Genomic DNA, 19,909 nt, shown 5'->3' with positions numbered 1-19,909 from the left:
GGCGAAGTGCGCAAACCATCGTATAATTTATTTTTAGGTGCTCGTTAAAAAAATCAGCAGCCCTTCCCCTGTAGAGAAAATGGGGTAAGCGAAGCTGGTCGTGTGTGTATCTGCCCTTCCTGGTGATTTTCTTTCTTCCTTTTCTTCTTTCTTTCTTTCTTTCTTTCTTTCTCTCTCTCTTTCTTTCTCTGTCTTTCTCTCTCTCTTTCTCTCTCTCTCCGTGGATAGCGCGTAGAAGCCTGGGATTTATTGTATTCTTTAAGTCGATGTGGTGTACAGTGCTGTGGTAGAACATGCTGCATATTACAGCATGTGGCACTGTACACTGCTGCGGTCGACGATACCGTTGGAACAAAGACCATAAAAAGGCATTCTTGCAATGCACCCGAGACTTATAGACATCAAAATAACGAAAAAATAACGCCCGTGATTTGTCTGCCCTTCCGTTCGTGGCATCTGCTTCTACTGGCTTGATCAGTGAATCTACACTCAGGTGATATCCGCGATAAGGCCTTGCGGCAAATGCTACCTAGAATGTTACCTTCAATGCTGCCTTGAACTGCTTCTACTGGCTTGATCAGTGAATCTACACTCAGGTGATATCCGCGATTAGGCCTTGCGGCGAATGCTACCTAGAATGTTACCTTCAATGCTACCTTGAACGAACGTTACCTGTCGCGAACATGACCTCAGGTCACAAAAGTTACTGATCTTTTTTTATCTATCTCGGAAATAGCACAGGCATGTATGAGAGGAGCATACATACAATCTTCTTTTTTTTTCGAAGCGCCAAATGCTAACACTAGAAAGTATATTACAGAAATGCAATGGCAGGTTTTTTTTTTTTTTTTTTTGCGGTAGAATTATCAAGTGCTAACCTTATTGTTTTCTTGGTGTTTTTTCAAAACTTTTTGTAAATCCCTTCCGCAGTTGCATCAAGAGAGCACATCTGCGTTTCGTCTTTGTTTTGCAGCGAACACTAAGACAAGTGTTCACGTTGTTCCGTGCTCACGTTGGTTTCGACGGAAATTCAGGGCGCAGGCTCCTTTCCCAAGCGTATCACCCCTGAAGGAAGCCGAACGCCAGGCCGGGGTACGCTTGTACCCTTTTGAACCAGTGGGTGCCCGGCGGCGGTGGGAATCGAACCCACAGCCTCCCGCAGCCGAGGCGGGCGTTCTTAAGTCTTAATTCTTAAGCAGTATGACATTTTGCAGTGTTGCGCCGCGCACATTGCACCTAAATCATGGAGGTAGGAAATGAACTAGGAGTTCATTTCCGCACTCTTATGTAAAGACAATGGACGCGGCAGGAACGCGTGGCTGCCACTGTCGCACGTACAAAGAAGACGATCATTGTATAAGTTGCAATAAACGACCGAAAGTGCACAAACATATCGGGAGAAACGGCGCACAGAGTGGTTGGCAAAGCACCCCCGAAGAGGGGGTGCTTGAAGAGGGGTGCTTTGCCATAAATGCATACTGCTGCCCTGATGGGCTATAGCAGGAGTGGGGAAGTACAAAAAAAAACAAATAAAAAAACACCCACGTTGAATCCTGATGATGCGTAAGTACCTGAAATCTAAAGTGTTACAGGTTTATTGTACAAGCCCTGTTCCCCTTTCCTCCTTTACAATAAAGTTTCTTTGATTGATTGATTATTTGATTGATTGATTGATTGATTGATTTGAATTATTGATTACAAGTTTATTACACAATAGAAATACAAGGTAATCAAAGGCCTTGGTTACATTTGCATTCTGGGTTTTACGTGCCAAAACCACAATCTGATTATGAGACACTCCATAATGGGGGACTCCGGAATAATTTTGACCACCTGGGGATCTTTAACATGCCCCAATGCACGGGACCGGGCACTCTTGCGTTTCGCCCCCCATCGAAATGCGGCCGCCACGGCCGGGATTTTATCCCGTGGCCACGTGCTTACCAGCGTAGCACCATAGCCACTAAGCCACTACGGCGGGTCTAACTTGGTTAAGAACAATGTCTTGCAGATAACATGGCTACTCCTGCATTTGCTGGGCCATGTTAGAGCGTTCACGGATTCTTACAGTGATTGAGTTGTACCAGGCAATAAATACCAATGATCGATTTTGCGTGGGAAAAAACTCTATTTGAAAATTCACAGGGTTTCCTATGTTATCCCTAACATGACTTGAAGGCGAAAGCCCAAGTGCCGATGCATTAAAGACGGACACATGACGTAACTTCTCCCTTAATTCGCTTAGTCTACTTCGCTTAGTCATCCCTCTTAATTCGCTTGCTCATCTTCTTAATTCGATTATTCTAATTCGATAAGACATCCTATCAATTCGCTTAGTCATCCTCTTAAATCGCTCAGTGATCAATCTTAATTCTATTGCATTTGCCTCGCCTGAGTCATCCACTTAATTCTCTAAGTCATCCCTCCTAATTCGCTAAGTCATCCTCTTAATTAGCTTAGCCATCCTCTTAAATCGCTCAGTCATCGATCTTAATTCTATTGCCTTTAACTCGCCTGAGTCATCCACTTAATTCGTTAAACCATCCCTCTTAATTCGCTTAGTCATCCACTTAATTCGCTTTATCATCCATCTTAATTCGCTTACGGGGGTATCAGTGCTTACGGGGGTATGAGCCATTGATGATGATAGTTTTTGTACCTTTCGTGGCGTCGACGCGTTTCCGCTCAAGGGATTTGAAGGTCGATGGAACCGTGAGGCATACAAGGCTTTAATGTCGTTATTGTCATTATGTCGCTAATGTCATTATTAATGCTTTAATAATGTTGGTGAGTGTGTAAAAAGAAGCGGCGTTTAAAACACGGCGACCTAGAGTTAATGATGCTCTCTCGCACTTCGCTCCACTGCCTAGGTTGAGGCCATTGATTTAGACGTATTTACACCACCCATGGAGAAACAATAGTAACAAGGCGTGCACTTAATCGCTTCCGTATATTCGCAGTGATCATCATCACCTCTTCTCTTCTTCGATTGCGTTCGACCGCGCGTCTTGCAAATGAAGATTTCAGGCTGCCTCATTCACAACAGCTGGTGGAGATGTTCTTCCATTCCGTCGTCCGTCTCGTTTCGTGTGCTCCTGGCGCCGCATTCGGGTCACCGCCTGCCCAGTACCCACAGAGTAATGTGCTTGTACAACAGCTTGGACTCCCGCAGTGCCGCAACCCTCACAGAGCCGCCTCCATCGACGCTAACAGTAAGCTATACTGCCCAGCGTTATCCGCAATTCGTTTCTGAACGACACACTGACAAAGTTCAACGCTGGCTCGGTAATTGTAACCGCAAAGGTTGTTTCATACCAGTGTCATGACTGCCACACTATTTGCCGATCTTCGGACTCGACTCGAGAACTTAAGAAAAAACACACTGGACACGGGCCTTTCGTTATCTCATTTGCGCGAAGAACAGAGGGAACGTAGTCCTCTTCGAGTGAAGCTATAAGCTATAGCTACAGCTAGATATTCTAACTAGCTCTAAGCTAGCTAAAGGAAGCTATAACTCGCGGGAAATGTGGCGAGCAGGAGAGTTTGCTGCTTGGTCAGCAGATGCCTAGTGATATTAAGCCAAGAAACACCTCACTCGAAGTTGGCAGGGAGTGACACAGACAGTCATGCTTAGTGCATTGAGGATGGGACTTACCTGCTCCTAACTGCTCTTCGCAGTCCAAGGATCCCGTCCGGGTGCTCGTAACTGGCGCTGCAGGCCAGCTCGCCTACTCGCTGGCACCACTCATCGCCAAGGGACACGTGTTTGGTCATGATCAGGCGAGTTGCATTGCACTGTACAATTGTACAACTCCACTGTACAACATGTGGAGGAGGGGGAGAACATTATGCACTCTGTCTGATAACGGCGTTTTTTTTTTATATTTTTGCTCAACTGACCAGGTTTATCATATTTTCGCTTAGAACTTTATCGACATTCACTTATGGCCGAATATGCGAGACTATCGCTATTTATCTATTCTAGTGTGACCATAGCCCCTGTTCAAATTTTCGTGCACGAGTTCGTAGCTAACATTCCTTTTGTCGCAGTCAATAAGCAACAATGACTAGACACTTCAAGTGACCTGCTGCAATCGCTCCCTAGCCAGAATATGTCGTTAATCCTGTATTCTGAGTGAAAGACAAAGACTTTCTGCCGCCCCGATAAAATATTCCCGGTTAAAAGGAGTGATTAGTATTGAATTACATGCAGCAACTAAAACTTTGTAGCTCTCAATAATTCAACCTATATAACGGATATCTGTTTCAGGGTGCTTGTTTTCTGTGAGTTTTTGTTTTCCGTGGAGGTCAGCGTAAATATGCGTCTCTTTTTGCATGCTTATTTCAAATAAACGAGTAGTGTTAAGGCGGCCCTGCCTGTGCCATTGTCATGGCGACAACGACACAGGCAGGATAAATAACTATTGCCGTATCCAGGTAAATACTGGCTACAGAGTTACCGTTATTTTCTATGTGCACCTCTCGACTCGATCCGAAAAATACTTTTTTGTGTAAGACCTGCCTAGTAAAATGCAATTAGTGTTTGTCCTGAGGTGCACATATGCATGAGATTGTTCATGCTTCCATAAGTGCCCGAAGTGGCAGGTATTGATGAATGTTCGCTAAACAAAGTGGCTGAATTGGAACCTTCTGAGCCTTCTGGCCTTGCACACGCAGTGGCGTTGGGGGTATTGCATTTACAGTATAATATTTTTGAGCATTGTCTGGCATTTGTGACCTATCTGATGCTGCCGCCGTATTTTTAGTATATTTTTTACGGCGTCTGGTTTTCATTTGGAAATATGACCTCCGAAACATCTCTACTTCAACAGTACAAGATAGTAAGAAAGAAATGCTGCTGAGCCAACATATTTTGAACCATTTTTTTCAAAGGAGAGCGTTAAAGTGTGGTATGGAAAGATAGCAAGAAACTTGAACAGAAAAAAAGAGTTCACTTGCGATTGAGCGTTTTTCTTGTTCAAGTTCTCTGCTGCCTCTCCGTGCCAAATTTAGCGTGCGCCTTTGCACAAACTGTCGTGACACCTAACCCACCAATTTACTATCCTGATACTAGTTTTGAACTAGATGGCCGAAGTACAGTTTTATGTATACGCGAGACACCAGCAAAGTGAGCCACTAAACGTCGAATTAGCGCTGTCTACAATTTATAATCACGAAGAGAAAGCACTTTCTCGTGACGACATCAAACAACATCTTTCGTAACGCGAAGTGGAAGGAGCAAATAAAGTGAAGAAACTATGCCAACTAAGAACGATGGAAACGTGGGACTGAAATGCCGTCCTATCTTTCAATTTGCTGTACCAGTTCTCTCATGTCAATCACACTGCCCAACTGCCATGCTGGCTTCGCAAAATCTATTTTAAAAGCACAAACGTTCGGAACTCTCGTTCAATATGCGCTTGCTGTGCGGCTGCACATACCATCAGCGCTTCCAGGATCTGAAAAAGCATACACTGGAAAGTTTGCACCCGTGATTTAAAAAGTCCTGTCACAACTTATTGAGCATAATCATTGCGAGACTAGATCCTTCTTGCTCGGAACACTTCAGCCCTGCATTTGTCAGTCCCCTTTATAGGGCCCCCAAAGCCCATCTGAGCTCGAAAGTTTGGTCTATAGTGGCACCTGTATGGCAGTCTACAATGAACATACAGCGGCAGGAATTTTTCGAAATAATTCCATAACCCTAAAGCTAAAAGTGTTTGATGAGAACTACGCGACAGCCACGGTTTCTCGCACGCTCTCACCATACGTTCCAAACTGGGTCTCTCTCCTCGTCGCATACAATCACCAACACCATGCAGTTGGAGCGTAAACTACGGGTTGCGTCAGCCCACCAGATTTAGGGCTCCCCAATTGTCCACCCCTAATCGCCCTCCGCGTGACGCCGACTGAATGGAAGCTTCACGGAAGTGATCCGTGGCGCACAGTGGGCGAGCATTCCTCGCCGTCTCAGAACATCACAGCCGGCTTTCGTTACGTTGGCGCTATCGTCCCTCATCAACGCGACCAATCGACAGCGTTTACCCTGGTGACGTCAAGCTCATGACCCTGCTGGCGTCACGACGTGTGCGAGGGGACCGGAAATACGTGAAGAAAAGGAAAGATCTGGGCCAGAATTCACAAAGCTTTTCGTTCGTAAGTGGTGCTTGCCATTGGCCAGCCGCCTTCTCTAAAGATATGTCCAACGCTACGATTGACTGACACCTGCTTCTACGAGCAGTTTTCGCGTAATAAGGGTTTCGTGAATCTGGCCCCTGGTTGTTTATTTTTTTCCCTTTTTTTTAATTGTAGCTTTCCCGCAGCACGTAGCACTTTCAAATTCGACAAAAATGATAGTCGCAGTATTCTGTACGCGACTTACTTCAAATGCCGTTGAACTGACAAATGTTTTTTTTTTTTTAATATTGACGGACCCACCGCTGTAGCCCAGTACCTATGGTGTTGAACTGCTGCGCTCGAGGTCGCGAATTCAATCCCGGCCGCATTTAAACGGGGGCGAAATGCAAAAGCGCTCGTGCACTTAGAGTTATGTTTACGTTCGAGAACCCCAGTTGGTCAAAATTAATGCGGAATTACCCGCTATGGCGTGCCTCATAGTCGGATTGCGGTTCTTGCACGTAAAACGCCCCGATTTAGGTTATTTTGAATGTTTAATGACAGGCTGTACTTGCAGCCAGTGATCTTGCACCTGCTGGACATCCCCAAGGCGATGAACGCACTCAACGGCGTTGTCATGGAGCTGGTCGACTGTGCCTTCCCTCTGCTCAAGGGTTAGTCTGGTTCTTTCAGTGGAGTAATGATGTACTAACATGCAAGCCACGCAGTGCGCTTTATGTTTCTGTCGCGGTGGGTACTATAGTGTAGCATCCATAAACGGTTTCAATATAGGAAACAAAACGACCACGGCCCTGCTAGAGCGTTCCGCATGGCAAACGGATGGCCAATGGATGGATGGATAATATGGGTGTCCCCTTTGAAATGCCGTGGGGGCGGATGCCGCCTATAGCTCGTCACTTTTACCTTTCTCCTAAACCTATGATCAGACTTTACGACCAATGGTTCACTTTAACAAATAATCCGGAAAGAAATTGATTCTTCTGAAATATATCCCTTATGTTCCCTGCTTTTCTAAAAGACGACTCGAGTCGTATATTACTATTCTCCACCGCAGATACATTAAAGGGGCTCTGAACCACTTTTTATCGAACTCGAGAAATGCACTTGAAGTTAAATTAGGCTGTTTCAGCAATACGTTGCCGAATAACGTACTTCAGTGCGTTCAGCACAAGCGGAGTAATTGGCAATCAAAGGTTGGCCTCTGGTCCCCTTCGCAGTGCTCCCGCTCCTTCTTCTGTGCCTCGCCCGACGAAGGTTACGGCGGAGTGGTGCGTGCCCGCAACGCTCTGTCTACTGAATGTCACCGTGGTGCGCAGTTCAAATTTGATTGTGGATGTTTAAGTAGATGCCACTATATCCGATTTTCATGCCAGACGTGGTTTTCCTCAGCGAGCTGCAGTGTGCTCAGCGACTTCTTGCTGCAGCAACAGTATCTATGCTACGTAGCAGACCGCGGCTACATGCAACTGTAGTGCGTATGCGCAGCATTTGCTCTTTGCATGGCAGGCCTTGAGTGCACGCTCGCATGCTCCACTCTGGCCGTGCTACACGGTGCAGACTGGCTTTGTCTTGAACCAGCTTGACCGACGGATAGTAGGCACATCCAACTTGCGCATTTTGGAGCGCTGTGAATAGCTCAATACGAGGCGATGTCTGTCAAGGCCTCTAGCTAGGAGTGGCCAAAAGTGAGCGCGCGCTGGCAAGCGTGCGTCTGGTGTGACCTCAAGTTTCGCGTGGTTTGAGGCTAGTTGAGCGTTCAAAACTAGTCGAAATTACCTAGACCCGAAGGCTACGACACCGATAAGCAGGCTGTCCAAAGTTTAATTCCTGCGCAGGCGGCCGCTGCCAACCGTGAGCAGACGACACTGGTCGTCTTCCGGTAGTACGTAATTGTTAACAAAATTCGAAACCAGATTTTCCCATACTTCAGCCTGTTTATTAAACTGCAGCAATAAATATACGCAGTAACAGCAGGAGCAAGCGCACTGATCCAAACACCCTTTTTGCTTGATATCAGCTATCGGCAAATATATCATCTGCGTATGTGAATCTGCTATATGACGAAATATAGCAGCCCGAAAAGGGCGAGGAGAAGGCTTCTGTTGAAGAGAGAGTGTTGGAGAAAATGGTGAATTCGCGCTTCTGTTGCGAACTCCACGCGCCACGCACGACTGCAAAATATGGCTGAGATGTTCACAGCAGCGTATATGCTATGCGTGGACCGTGTTTTTTCACCGAGCCCGAGGGGTGGTTCAGTACCCTGAAGCCCAATGTGTCGGGCTGGGTTACTATGTCCTCATTTACTTGCGGATGCATGGATAATACGACACGCTAACAATATATGCCCTATGGTAGTAATTGGTTGTTTATTTACCAAGACATAAAAACTATATAACTAAACATAAAGGAAGGGAAGGAAAATAAGCTTACTGCTAACCGCACTGTTTCTGTCTGGCGCAGACGGCTGACATCTGAACAGCACGGTCAGCATTGGAGGTGGGAGTAAAGTACCGGGACAGAGGATAACAGAGAGCAAATAAGAGAACTGTAGCGCCCACCGACGCTGCTAAGCGCGAACGCTAAGGTCAGCGTTCTCGGCCGGCGCCTTGGGGCCGGCTGCGACAGCCGAGAAAAATAAAGTTGGGCGGCGCGTGCCAGCGGCGCAAGCACGGCACGCGCTTGTCCGTTCTGAAAGCCTGCTGAGCTGGTCCTCTTGTTCTGGCGCTCCGCTGCGACCCCTCGGTTCTCGACAGTGGTGACTCCGGCCTAAGAGATGACCGACCCCAGCAACCTCCCGCCCTCAGGCAACCTCCCGCCTGACGCTACCTCGCGCCCACGGGACGTCGCAGCTCTACAGCTCCACCTGCCCACGTTCTGCCGCAAGAACCCGCAGGTTTGGTTCGCCCAGGTCGAAGCCATCTTCGATCTGCAACACATCACCTCGGAGATTTTGCGGTTTCGCCACTTACTTTGCAACCTGTCTCCTGAGGTAGCTCAAGAAGTGGCAGACGTTATCGCTGCACCTTTGAGTGATGCCCCGTACCAGCAACTGAAGCAGAGTATTTTAGAACGCACCACGGCGTCCGAGAGCGCGCGCCTCCAGCACCTGCTCACATCCGAGGACCTTGGAGATCGCCGCCCTTCCCAGCTACTCAACAGCATGCGACAGCTCCTGGGCACAAGCAAGGTCGACCCGAACGGTGCGCTGTTGAGGGAGCTCTTCTTGCAGCGCTTACCACAGTCCACCCGCCTTGTCTTGGCTGCTACAGAGGACTTGACCCTCGACCGCCTCGCCCAGCTCGCTGATCGAGTCCACGACGCGACTTCTCCTTCAGTCGCCGCCCTCTCTTCAACGCCACAGTCCTCAATCATAGCCCGCTTAGAGTCTCGGGTCGACCAGCTCGCCGTTTCCATCGACGCCCTTCGGACGTCCTCCCATGACCAGCGCGGCTCTACCTCATGTCCCAGCCGCCGTCCCTCTTCCCCGACCAGTCGCCGCTCGCGCAGTCCTCGACGCTCGCCTATCTGCTGGTACCATCGCACTTTCCAGCACCGCGCCCGTCGGTGCAAGACCCCATGCGAATGGTCGGGAAACGCACCGCGAGATCACTGACGGCGGCATGTGACCTCGCCTTACAACCCGGCCGCCTTTTCATAGTCACGGATTGCATTTCCGGCCTGCGGTTCCTTGTAGACACGGGTGCCGAGGTCAGTGTACTGCCGTCCTCCAAGCGTGACCGCGTTTCTAAGTCACCTGGACCTACACTCCGCGCGGCAAACTCTACTTCCATCGCCACGTATGGTCTGCGGTCCCTCACTCTCGACCTAGGCCTGCGGCGCACATTCCGGTGGGTCTTCGTCGTAGCCGACGTCCATCAGCCTATCCTCGGTTCCGACTTCCTGACTCATTTCGACCTTGACGTCAGCATGCGCCGCCATCGCCTGATTGACAGCAAGACGCGCCTCTCGATCCCTGGCGTTCTGTCGGCTGTCGCTCCCACCGGCATCCGCACGCTGATCCCAACATGCCCGTATGCTCGTATCCTCGAAGACTTCCCTGAGGTGACAAGGCCCTGCAATTTAAATCAGCCTCCCAAGCACAGCGTCACCCACCACATTGTCACACGTGGTCAACCTGTCGCAGCCCGTCCGCGCCGCCTCTTCGGTGAGCGTCTGGACGTTGCTAAACGGGAATTCGAGCACATACTCCAGCTAGGTATTATTCGCCCGTCGTCCAGCAGTTGGGCCTCCCCGCTTCATCTGGTGCCCAAGAAAGAACCGGGTGACTGGCGTCCGTGCGGTGACTACCGGGCGCTCAACGCTCACACGGTCCACGATAGCTACCCCCTTCCACACATCCAAGATTTTACAGGCCATTTGGAGGGATGCAAAATCTTTAGTAAGGTGGACCTTGTCAAGGCCTATCACCAAATCCCCGTTGAGCCGGCCGATATCCCGAAGACAGCCATTACTACACCCTTCGGCCTGTTTGAGTTTGTGCGCATGCCCTTTGGGTTACGCAACGCAGCTCAAACGTTCCAACGATTCATTGCCGAGGTAACGCGCGGCCTCCCGGCTGTATTTGCCTACATCGACGACATCCTCGTCGCGAGTCCCAATCCACAAGATCATGAGCGTCACCTCCGGGAACTCTTTCAACGCCTTCAACAATTTGGCCTGGTTGTCAACCCCCAGAAATGCGTATTTGGATCTTCCGAGCTCGAGTTTCTGGGCCACCACATCTCGGAGCTGGGAATTCGTCCGTTGCCCTCTCACGTCCAGGCCGTGAAAGACTTCCCAGCACCCACTACCCTACGCCAGCTGCGTGAGTTCCTCGGCCTAGTGAATTTCTCCCGACGTTTCATTCCGCACTGCGCTGAGCTTCTACACCCACTGACTAACCTTCTTCGCACGACCAAGGGCTCCTCATCTGCGATTTCCTGGTCTCCCGAAGCTGACGCTGCTTTCAAGGCTGCTAAACAAGCCGTTGCCGATGCGGTACTTCTCGTACACCCGAGAACTAACGTGCCAACCCGCATCATGGTGGATGCTTCCAGTGTGGCCATTGGCGCTGTTCTCCAGCAGAAAATCAACTCCGAGTGGCGCCCACTGGGTTTCTTCTCTCGGAAGCTCCAACCTGCCGAGACTCGCTACAGCGTTTTTGGCCGCGAGCTGCTCGCCATCTACTCCACCATCCAGCACTTTCGGCACTTCTTGGAGGGCCAGCCATTCTATATTCTAACTGATCATAAGCCTCTGGTGTATGTCTTCCGTACAAACTCTTCCAAGTACGTCGCACGTGAAGTTCGTCAACTGGCCTATATATCGGAGTTCACCACGGATATCCGGCACATCAAAGGCACCGACAACGAGGCAGCTGACGCACTTTCACGCATCACCTCCCTCGGCACTTCTACATCGACTGTGGATTGGGAGGGTCTAGCTCGTGCGCAGATGGAAGACCCCGAGCTGCAAGCGCTGCGTGACCATCCCCGTTCCCTCCGTCTACAACTCGTTCCTCACCCGTTTGTGCCTGGCTCCCTCTGGTGCGACATGTCAGCGGCTACACCTCGCCCCTTCATTCCGACTGCCTTCCGTCGTGCGGTGTTCCAATCACTTCATGACATCTGCCATCCCAGCGTCCGAGCCACGCAGCGCCTCGTTACACAGCGGTATGTCTGGCCAAGCATCAACACCGATGTTCGCCAGTGGGCCCGCTCATGCCTCGCATGCCAGACCGCCAAAGTGACCCGCCACACGAAGACTCCCACACAGTCGTTGTTGCCCCCTGGCTGCCGTTTTGACCACGTCCATCTTGATTTGGTGGGACCATTTCCTCACTCTCACGACTGTCGCTACATTCGGACAATGATCGACCGCTTCACCCGTTGGCCCGAAGCCGTGCCCATTCCGGACATCACTGCAGAAACGGTCGCCAAAGCCTTCGTTTCAGCATGGGTTTCCCGCTTCGGCTGCCCCAGCATCGTGACAACTGATCGCGGCCGGCAATTTGACTGCACACTTTTCACTTCACTCAACCGCCTGCTTGGCACTAAGCACTGCCGTACCACTGCATATCATCCCTGTGCCAACGGCATGGTTGAGCGGCTCCATCGCCAGCTCAAGGCTGCACTCACTGCGCGCCTGGATCGAGAGCACTGGGTCGACCACCTTCCTATGGTGCTTCTCGGCCTACGTGCCGTCCTTCGTCGCGACCTTGGCTGTTCAGCGGCCGAACTCGTCTACGGTGCACCCCTGCGGCTTCCTGGAGACTTGTTCGTTTCTTCGGCCCCCTCGCCCCAGCCGCTACAGTACGTCCAACGCCTACAGGACTGCATTCAGCACCTGCGCCCCGTACCACCTCGGTCATCGGACCACAGCATCTTTGTCCACCCGGACCTTGACCTCGTCCCACGTCTTCCTCCGACGAGACGCTATCAAGGCGCCTCTTACACCCTCCTACGACGGACCATACCGTGTCCTCCACAAGACGCAGAAGTCCGCCACCATCCTAATGAATGGCCGCGAAGAAGTAGTTTCGCTGGACCGCCTCAAACCAGCCTACGTCGAAACGCCTCCCAAGGAGCTCCCCGCGGATGTCGCTGGCGCACCCGTCGATATGCTCGACACCAAGACAGCCTCTTCTCTGCCTCGTCGACGAGTCCATTTCGCCGTTCCGTCTAGGCGGGGGGCCTTGTAGCGCCCACCGACGCTGCTAAGCGCGAACGCTAAGGTCAGCGTTCTCGGCCGGCGCCTTGGGGCCGGCTGCGACAGGCGAGAAAAATAAAGTTGGGCGGCGCGTGCCAGCGGCGCAAGCACGGCACGCGCTTGTCCGTTCTGAAAGCCTGCTGAGCTGGTCCTCTTGTTCTGGCGCTCCGCTGCGACCCCTCGGTTCTCGACAGAACCATTTATATACGTACAGCAGAGCGACCAGGTCGGCGTTACTCATAGTTCGCTAAGAATTTGTATCCCGGCCCGGCACGGGAGCCGCCTTCCGCGCTCGACAGAGACTGTGTCACCATATAGGAGCGCGCGACACGTGGGTCTGAGTGCTTCTGTTGTAGGCGGCATCGAATAGTGAGACGCGTATTTTCGCTGTTCACGAGGGCGTCGACCGGCGGTATATTGGTGGGCGCTTGCCGCAAGCTCGTCGGCGCGCTCATTGCCGGGCACGCCGCAGTGGCTTGGCACCCTCGTACTGCAATCGGGCCGTGACCGCCCTTTGGACAAGTGCGACGAGTTTGCTGCGCATCTCGCTCACTAGGGGGGAACAGCCGCTCTTCACCTGTATGCGGCTGCCTGCCGCGCGTGAGTCACACAGGACCGCGCCTTGTCAGTGGAACTGGCGTCACCTCCAGACCAAGTCCGAGTGCCACGCTTAGGCCCCAGAGTTCGGCTGTTCATGGTTCTCTGTCGTTTTTCGAAGCAGGTTTTTGCTTTGGGCCTCCCGCACTTCGAAGGACGACCAGCCTCCCTGCGCTGCCTCATTTGTTGTTTTCCCGTTTGCCAAGTGTACTGCTATGGCGCTCTATGGCCATAGTAGCTTTTGAGCCATTAAACATAAGAAATCATCATTCTCCCGTGTGGCCCCTAAAGCTAGCCTTTCAACAGCCCTGTGATTAATGTCTAGTCCAGTTTGAACTTGGTATTTAAAACCTAACACCGGGTTTTCATATGTATGTCCCTCAACCATAGCTCATTTTCACGCGCCTTGTATGGCCTCACATTTGTCGTGCCCCCCATAGCGCTCTACGTTTTATTAGGGCTGTATTTTTCTCGCCTATCGCTTTCAGTACTTGTTCCAATTTTTCCGTGTAATTATTCCACTCTTTAATTCATGTCCTTAGATATTTACACTCTTAGGCTTTACGAAGTTTGTTTCTTTGTATCGTAACCATCTGATCACAGGTGCGAGTAAACACCATCTCCATAAACATCTATAGCAAAAGCTGAATCTATTTTTGACATCCGGGAACAGGGCAATGTCGTCTGCGCACATGAAACCTGAAAGACGCTGCTCCACCTCCACACCATCTTGCTTATACAGGAGGTCATAACCTAACTTATAGCCTCCTAATATCCATGCCTATCACGTACATCATAAAGAAAACAGGGAAAACAGGTGATAAGTGGAACCCCAGCTCAAGCCTTAATGATTGCCATCTCCGCGTCGCTGGTTAACCCTTCCCATGCTTCCTATACCTTTCTCGTATATATATATTTCCTAGCGCTTTGGGGTCTTCGCCCAGGCATTCAAGCCTAAGTATGCTCCGCAAAGGTCCTGTTAACTTTGTCGTATGAACCACTAGTATCCAGGAACGCCATGCATAACGTTCGGCTCCCTTCTCTAGCTATTTCTATAGACTGTGATAGCAAATAGCTTATCATCTATGCGCCTACCTATTCTAAAGCCATTTTGCAGTTTTCCTATAATGTCATTATGTTCTGACCACTCTTGAAACTTCAATTTTCTGGCTTCCATTGTTAACCTGTACACTACTCACGATATCGTCATCGCTCTGTATGATATGGATTAGGTTCATCCTACTATGTCACCAACTATCTGGTATTTGGTTCTCCTCTGATTTTTTTGGAGTGATTGTTTGTAGTGTTCCTTTGCTTTTTGGCCCAAGTTTATCGATTAGCCCCGTCTGTATTGCATCCGGTCCGGTTGCTGTATAGCTTATCATTTTCTCTTCCACCTTTCACCAGCCGAGATTGTTCGGAACCAGTTCCTTTTTTTTTTTTTTTTTTGTATCAGCCGCCCCTTCTCTGTCTCCCCGCATCTTCACTGCTTTTGAATGACTCCCAGCTGTGTTTCCAGTAGCGTATTTAATTCATTGCGTCTTATCCCCTCAACTTGTTCTCCCCTCGTCATTTTTAGACAAGGACAGGCAATCTCACTGTTCTTTTAGTGCACAGATATTTCACATTTTCCCGTAATATTCTAGGAGCTCTTTGCTTTTCTCAGGTACTCCTGAAAGCCAGCGATTAAGTTGCACCTTCGGCTTTCTCCTGAAGCAGATTCTGAATTTCTCTTTCTCTATGTCCATATAAAACCCATTTTGTGTATATTTACCCCCGGGACTTCTCCGCGTGTCTGTGTTATCTGCATGGATCATTTGCGCCGCTATTCGCTTGCCTCCCTGATTTCATCACTCCACCAGCTGCGTGGTTTTCTTTCACCTTTCCACCAAATATGTATGCGTGCGTGCGTGCGTGCGTGCGCATGTTGTAAACCATACGATTGCTGTACATGTTGTGCATGTTGTACAACCGTACATGTTGTAAACCGTACGATACCAATAAGCGTGTCGCACGGAAATTACTTAACAGTGAGCCCTCAATATCCATGCGGTTCATGAGACATTTACAGAAAAATACTGAGAAAAGAACGAGGCGATGCAGTTTGAGGCAAGAAAATGGTGTGAACATTGTTTATTCATTGGTTTTGTTCGTAAGTCGCTCAAATGGTCTCCCAGTGGTGATTGCAGTTGGAATGTACTTCGGTTTGGCGAGACGTCGTCAAACATGAGGCATGAAACGTTTACGCTGTTGGAGAGTATATCATCAGCTTTATCCTATGAAATTATGACCTTTCACTCTTTGTCCATTCTTTTTGTTTGTATCACACACCTTTCGACAACATCTCACTTTTCCCGATGCAGATGTGGTGGCCACGGACGACGAAAAGACGGCATTCTCCGGCATCGACGCAGCCTTCCTGGTCGCTTCAGTTCCCATCAAGGATCGGATGCTGCGCAGGAATCTGCTGGTCGCCAACACCAAGATGTACAAAAACCAAGGACGCGCTCTCGACCAGTACGCCAAGAAGTCCGTTAAGGTGGACAGCCTTTCTGGCAGCATGCGCTTTTTATGTGCCTGTGCACTTTATGGTCACCGTTATTTGAGTCGTCAGGGTAATTGCAATCTGCATATGGCGTCCGCACCGTTCGTAAAGGCGGCGTTAAAGTCAATGTATATTAACGAAATCTATGCTGCTCGTAGAATTGGGTAAAAAATGTCACAGTTTCGCCCTAAGGGCGAAGCAATGAATGCGATAGCAACACAGCAATGTCATACGAAGTAAGGTGAGCGGCTTTGGTAGCAATATGAATTGTAGTAAACATGAGCTGATTAAGTAAGCAGGTGTGCTGTGGCGTAAGTAGACCGACATGAAGAGAGACTCGATGACCACGAGAAGGCGCGTGTGAAACGGTGGTGTTGATGAGAAGCGCTTCCCGTGGGCAGCGCGTGCGAAGGGACACACCTGTAGCGCTGCACTGCCGATCCGGGCAGCATTGCATGTGTAGCGTGCGTTGGAAAATGTGGCCCGACTATTACTAACTGAATGAACAAGCGTGGCGTGAGCGCGCACAAACAAACATGAATAGATCACACTGAATGACTGCAGACAACGACCGTCAAAAACTCTGGCAGCAAGCGGATACGCCGCAGCGGCGAAGGTACGTGCGGTCTATTGCTTCAACGGAAACTGAGCGGCGAATGCACGCGGCGCATAAAGGTCAGAGCCGTGTGGAGATAAGAGACGGTGCGAGCGAGCGACGAGCGCGGTTGTTGGCAGAGTGGAAGTGCGCCCCCCCCCCCCCCCCCCCGCTCCCTCCGGCGCTGGCTTCCCGCTTCCTTGCTTGCGCGTGGGAGATTGAGTGCGTTCGCTCTCCGTGATAGCGCGCGTCCCCGCACGCTTCCGCATGCACGCGGCGAAGATTTTATCTATAGGGAACCTCACGGCGACGGCGACGGCGACGATGACGCCGACGGCAGAAATCCGGTTTAAGTGTCCATATAATTGCTATCGCAATAAAAGAAAAATCTAGGTATTTTTTACTCACTAAAAATGCAAGACAATGAAACTAACTTGTCTAGACTTACATTCTGAGATTTTACGAGCCAAAGCCCCGATATAATTAATTATGAAGCGCGCTGCAGATGGGGGGGGGGGGGGGGGGCTTCAGATTAATTTCGACCACCTAGGGTTCTTTAACGCGCCCCCAACGCGCGGGACACGGGCGCCTTTTTTTTTTTTGCATTTCGCCCCCATCGAAATGCGGCCGCAGAAGCCGGGGTTCGAACCGGCAACCTCGTGCTTATCAGCGCCACGCCATAGCCTCTATAAGCCACCACGGCGACTTAGAACTGGCTGTGAGCCGTGTAAGCCTGAGAGAGCTCGGATGTATTGAGATAATTTGGTTTCCACATTACGAATAATTCTCGCACAAGGTGGGAAGCCGATGCCAGAATTCCCTTTTTTTTATCAAAGGGCCGCACACTTCATATGTTCAACAAGTTAACGTCCAGCAAACGCCAGGAAAAACTTTTCTTCCGTCGTTTTTCTTCGCACCAGGCGGCCATCTTGATGCGACTAGCATTAGGGCACTTCACGCGATTACCCGTGTCTCTGCCGGTGCGTAACCATTATCCTTTCACGTCAACTAGAGTCATGGCGTATGTGCCAGTGCTGAGTATGTGTGCCGCTTTTCTGTGAACCTCTTCGACGCCAACTTGGGTCGCTCGGCGTGGGCCACCGGTGTCCCAATAGACAAACTTGGGAATCAAAGTCGGCATCAAAAGCAAGTGAGGTGAACGGAAGGGAGACCAGAGTGTGCATTGAGTGAGGAGGGTTCAGCTGCGGAGAAGTGAAGATGATGTCGCCAACAGAAAACTCCAGAAGTTCCCTACAGAAGTGAAGAACTTAGTTATGCGGCGTTTCGCATGGCATTGACGTCGACATTTATCGTATATTGGTTCTGCGGGAATCCGCTCGAAGTACTTTCCAGCCGTGCAGTGTAGTGAAGAGAGGATACAACCAACCACATGTGTTTCAGCCGCACGGATACACAAACTCAGGGTTAATTGCTTTATCTCAAGCCTGCGAATTGACAAACTGTTGTCAATGAAGTATACAGACGTCAATGATAGTTAAATGCTCATTTGACGCTGCTCTGTATACGCCGAAGTTTACTCTAACTTCTCTCATTGAATACGTTCGCCCATTGATAACTCAATAACAGTAGTTCAACGACGCCTGTAAAGCAAGTGAGGTGAACGGAAGGGAGACCAGAGTGTGCATTGAGTGAGGAGGGTTCAGCTGCGGAGAAGTGAAGATGATGTCGCCAACAGAAAACTCCAGAAGTTCCCTACAGAAGTGAAGAACTTAGTTATGCGGCGTTTCGCATGGCATTGACGTCGACATTTATCGTATATTGGTTCTGCGGGAATCCGCTCGAAGTACTTTCCAGCCGTGCAGTGTAGTGAAGAGAGGATACAACCAACCACATGTGTTTCCGCCGCACGGATACACAAACTCAGGGTTAATTGCTTTATCTCAAGCCTGCGAATTGACAAACTGTTGTCAATGAAGTATACAGACGTCAATGATAGTTAAATGCTCATTTGACGCTGCTCTGTATACGCCGAAGTTTACTCTAACTTCTCTCATTAAATACTTTCGCCCATTGATAACTCAATAACAGTAGTTTAACGATGGAACACAGCCGATTTCATAGGCCTCTCGCGATGGTGTCGCTCCTTGCACAGAGGCCTAGTGAATCCTGCCTGGAAAAAGTAGGAAATGTCCTCAGTACTCTTTGTGGCATGAGTACCGCGCAGCCAATGCTTAAATTCAATAATGTGTGAACAGATTGGGCATGTTTTATCCTAAATCGTAGCACCAGGCAGAGTACGTCGTCGTCGGTTCACGGCGAGTGAGCAAATTCTTTTTTTTTTCGATATCCAGGCTTCAAGGCGGGTTCAGTGGTCGCTATAGAGCTTTCATTCATAAATCGCATTGCAGAATTCAAGAGACACGCAGACAGAGAAAAAAAAGTAAGGTGGGAGACTCGTCCTGTTTTGTTTCTTTTTTTTTATCAACCTGTCGTCTTGGATTTTCCGTTGCGAATATGAATTCCAAGCTTTTCTGTATACTTGATTCAGTATTCCTGTATTGAATTCTACATATCGGATCACAAAACGTATGACGATGTATTTCTGAAGAAACATATAAATAGCTGAGTGCACGCATAATCATCTCCACTTCGTAGGCGGTTGCTCTAGCTGCGGCCGTCACAAAAAAGTGTCGCAGTTTCACCCGAAAGACGAAGCATCAATTGCGATAGCAAATTATTGGAGATCTATAGTAGTATTATCAGCTGTATAAACTTGGACATGCAGCAGCACCAGCAACGCGCAGAACTGTTGTCGACGCCGTCGGCGTTTTGCCCGCGTTCGCACCGAATGCGTGCGGCATTTTATATAAATACGCATTTGGTGCCGCAGCTAAACGTCGCCTCCCCTCCCTCCCTTCTGTCCCCCCACAGCCTTTCGCGCGACGGAAAAATTCGCGTTTGCTCTCTGTATATGGAAAGGAAGAAAGAGACGCTGAATTCTACAGCCCTTCAGGCAGAACGCGCGTTTGCTCTCCGACGTGCGTTCGCTCCCAGTGAAAGCGCGCGTCGCTCGCGCCGGGGGTGCCGGGGGTGCCGGGGGGTGCGCTTCGCACCCCCGGCCGGAGCCAACAGCTGGGCCCAGGGAGTCAAGGCGACAACGGGATGCCAGGCCTCCGCAACGGCGGGGACGCTGCCCACAAACCGCGGGCCGCTGAGGGACCAATCTCAGGTGAGCTTGCAAGCACGGCCAGAGAATAATGTACACAAAGACATCTTAGAAAGAATCAAAGCACTCGAGCACGAGAACGCTCAACTCAGACGCACAATGACAGAACTGGCTAACGAGAATAGATTGCTTAAAACGC

General features: G+C 49.9%; 1 protein-coding gene across 2 annotated transcripts in view; it reads right to left on the bottom strand.

Moving 5' to 3' along the window:
- Positions 1-19,909, bottom strand: part of LOC119445548 (uncharacterized) — a 381,600-nt gene that overhangs the window by 140,932 nt on the left and 220,759 nt on the right. The gene's annotated exons all lie outside the window — the stretch shown is intronic.

The sequence above is a fragment of the Dermacentor silvarum genome, chromosome 3 (assembly GCF_013339745.2).
Source record: "Dermacentor silvarum isolate Dsil-2018 chromosome 3, BIME_Dsil_1.4, whole genome shotgun sequence".
NCBI lineage: Eukaryota > Metazoa > Arthropoda > Arachnida > Ixodida > Ixodidae > Dermacentor > Dermacentor silvarum.
Note: the sequence above shows the minus strand (reverse complement) of the source record. Positions and strands in the feature narration are given on the sequence as shown.